The 3,676-nt window shown below is 38.9% G+C and overlaps 1 pseudogene; it reads right to left on the bottom strand.

Annotated features, from left to right (window-relative positions):
• Positions 1 to 670: 670 nt before the first annotated feature.
• On the bottom strand, positions 671 to 2,296 carry LOC129025918 (testis-specific chromodomain protein Y 2-like; annotated as a pseudogene).
• Positions 2,297 to 3,676: the final 1,380 nt, after the last annotated feature.

Genomic DNA, 3,676 nt, shown 5'->3' with positions numbered 1-3,676 from the left:
TAACAGTGTAAGAACTAGACATATATAAAAGAAAAGAAAATCAAGTAATATCTCACCACAAATTCTAGTCCTATGTTCAGTTTAGGAGAATGATCATCAGTGAATTTTGTTTCAGAAATATTTATTCTAAAAGAGAAGTCTTTTAATTTATAATTGTGTGTCTCTGAAGTGTTTGTGCCAGTGTAAAGTTAAAGGCACCATCTCTGACAGTTCTGTGTCTTTTTTGGGAGGGAAGCTAAGGCTGCCTCGTAAGCCAGTAGCAGTATTCTAGGATAAAAAAATAAGAAAAATCAACATTATTACAGGATTCTCTGTCATAAACATCCAATAAAACACAACTCTCGTCTTACATATAGTAGTAGCCATAGATACATATTAGAGCTTGCAAGAAGAATCTAGTATCCAACAATCTGCTTTTATATTTGGGCTTATGTGAGCACAAAATAAACACATTTGGGCAAACAAGCTGTTTTATTACTTCCTTTAAAGCTACAGTGCTTAAAAATTATGTGACCATTTAAATACCTAGTTTGGACCTTTCCAGTTCTGTTTCCAATCCTTAGCTATGGGTGAAACTGTTTTGGGCTATGAAGATGGATTAGGGCATCTTGCAACTCATGATGCATTTGGTTCAGCTTAGTTCTTGTGTCCTGAGCAGACAGACTAACAATTAAAATTCATCAATTTTATTTTCAACATACTTTAACATGGATTCTATCCCTTGGGCTGAGCTCCAGATCTTCCTCAGCACCTCACACTCTCTCTCATTGGCCTGTTCCAGCTCCAAGTTAATATTACTGTGAACAAGGGCCTTACATTCTGCCAGTACAATTTGATTATATGAGGCAAGCTCCTTAATTTGAATCATAACCTCTTGGGTGAAAGTTCCACTCAAAAATACCTGAGAAACCAGACCTTTGGCACATGCCTCCCGTGCTGTCAGCTTTCGCCCAGCAAATAACATTTCATTGGCAGATGCTTTACCCATCATTTTTTGAAATGTAATAGTTGAACAGCCATCTGGACTCTGTCCAAAGGTCGTATAAGGGGTTTGGAACCAAGACTTTTCATTAGCCCACACGAGATCACAAAGAGGCAGGATGGATGCACTTAGTCCAATGGCAGGGCCATTGACTGATACAACAATAGGCTTTTAAAATTGAATAGAAGTATTCACAAAGTTCTTGACGGTGTCCACCATTTCAAGCATTGCTCTGTTTCTGTCATTCCTTAAGTGCGTCACAAAGTACCCAAAATCAAGACTGCAGCAAAAGACACTTCCATCTGCACTGAACAGCACAAGCTTGCTGTCATCCACAGCAGCACTATTCAGAGCATTAACCATTTCTTTAATTACTTCTGTATTCAGTGCATTTTTTTCTGTCGATCTAGTTGATAGCACTATCTGGGTGAATCCATCCTCTTTCTTCACTACAATGTCTCTGTAAGTGCTGGCACTTTCTGTTAACCTTATGGTAAATTACATCTTCTTGATAAAAGGCTGGTCTCTGCTGTCATCAGTAATATCTCTTTGCCCACCTTTCACCTTTGAAACTGAGGTATGCATGTCTGTCGTTCCATTGGCTGCTAATGGGTCTATTAATACCACTATACCTTTTTGGGTAACTGAACCTGTGGCCATGGAAGCAGTAAGTGAGCCATACATCTGCGACATTGGTGGGTGTATATGAGTCTTGTTCTCTATTCCAGTTTGTTCTGCACCAGGATGTGAAAAATGGTCCTGGAGGAGTTTCCCTTGTGTCACCTTGAAGACCACCGTGTCCTGCTGATCTGCTGCAATAGGGTCCAGTTTCTTATGTTTCTGAAAGCCACTCACAGTTTTCTTGTCGTTAAAGGGGCTGTCAGGTGCAAGGGTCTTGATAGTTGAATTTATTATCTCCATATTCTGTGTGTTGGAGAGAATTGAAGCTGCCTTTCTCCTAACGATCTTGCTGGCAGGAAATAACTTGCTGTTTTTGGATCTGTGGTGTTTATCAGTCACTAGCGTTTTAGGAGATTTCTTAGAATAACTCGCTTTTGTAGATCTGGAAGTTCTTCTTCTGGCATTGTTTGAAAAAATTCTACTGGTTCTAGTCCATGTCAGTTTTTTCTGTTTTTCAGTCTTTCATCTATTAAAATCATGTATACATTTTTCACTGTCTGTGAGGTGCTGCTCTGGTTCCCAAGTGTCATCCTGTTTGTTGTAACCTTTCCACCGAATCAAATACTCTGTATTCCCATTTTTATCTTGTCTTTTGTCAAAAATACTTTCAACCTCAAACTCCTGGGAAGCCATGAGGAAAGACACAGGATTGGAGCAGTTGTTGTGCCAACATTTTTTCAGTTGTGTTACCACATAGTCACTCCTTTCTGCCTCCAGTTCTTCACCAGCTTCTGCGTATGGATGAACCTCTTCTATTTCATCACCACTGGTGTAGTGAAAATTGTGTGAAATAGCAGCTATGCTATGGTGCATGATAGCTTGCTCAGTAGCCTCAGGTGAGGGTAGCTAAATCCACAGCCACAACCTTCTGGTGTAGAACAGAAAGCTTTCTTCCTGCCTGTTACTCCTTTGTGTTTGTTTGTTTAATTGCGGTTGCTGTGACGATTGTATGGAACATTCTAATGTTATAACATTTTTAAAGTTACAGTAGCTTACCTTCAGTAACATAGAAAACCTTTACTCTTGTATAATTTACCTCCACTATTTCACTTACTGAGTCCTCAAAATTATACCTTCATTCATTTTATGTCAAAAACACAAATTAGAAGTGGTTTTTTTTATTAAATATATTTGTGTTTTAAGGTACTTGGAGAACAACTTGTGGAGGTGCATATTGTTAATTTTTTTTTTCTTTTTGATATGGAGTCTTGCACTGTCACCTAGGCTGGAGTGCAGTGGTGCGATGTAGGCTCATTGAAAGCTCCGACTCCCAGATTCACGCCATTCTCATATGTCAGCGTCTCGAGTAGCTGAGACTACAGGGGCTTGCCACCTTGCCTGTCAATTTTTTTTGTATTTTTAGTAGAGAAAGGGTTTCACCGTCTTAGCCAGGATTGTCTTGATCTCCTGATCACGTGATCCATGCAACTCGGCCTCCCAAAGTGCTGGGATTACAGGCATGAGCCACCGTGCCCGGCCAAATGTTGTATCTTATATATTTGTACATATATTTATCTTTACCTTAACCTTTGTTTGTTCATATTGCCTTTGAGTGTCTGTCCATTCTACCCTGAAGTACCCCATAAGACATTTCTTAAAAGGTAGTCTACTTGTAAAGGGTGCCAGCTTTTAAGTGGGAATGTCATAATGTGTCCCTCAACTTTGATGGACAATTTGGTGGATCATAAGGTTTAGGTTTGACAGTTATTTCTGACATCACTTGGAACATATTAGTCTACTGCTTTCTATCTTCTTAGTTTTCAGATAAGTAATCTACTGCTTTTCAGTGGTTATTAAGATAAGCAGTCCACTGGCTATTTTTAGGGTCCCTTTTACATGACTAGCTACTTCCCCTCCTTCCTTTGAAAATCCTCAAGATTCTCTTTGTGTTTGTTTTAGACAGTTTAATTATCAGGTAACTTTGAGTTTGTTTCTTTGAATTTTTATTACTTAGAGTCTGTTGAGCTTCTTGGGTGCTTACTTATTGTCTTAAATTGTTGCATTCTTTATGAC

This window comes from Pongo pygmaeus, chromosome Y, assembly GCF_028885625.2.
Source record: "Pongo pygmaeus isolate AG05252 chromosome Y, NHGRI_mPonPyg2-v2.0_pri, whole genome shotgun sequence".
NCBI classification, from domain to species: domain Eukaryota; kingdom Metazoa; phylum Chordata; class Mammalia; order Primates; family Hominidae; genus Pongo; species Pongo pygmaeus.
Note: the sequence above shows the minus strand (reverse complement) of the source record. Positions and strands in the feature narration are given on the sequence as shown.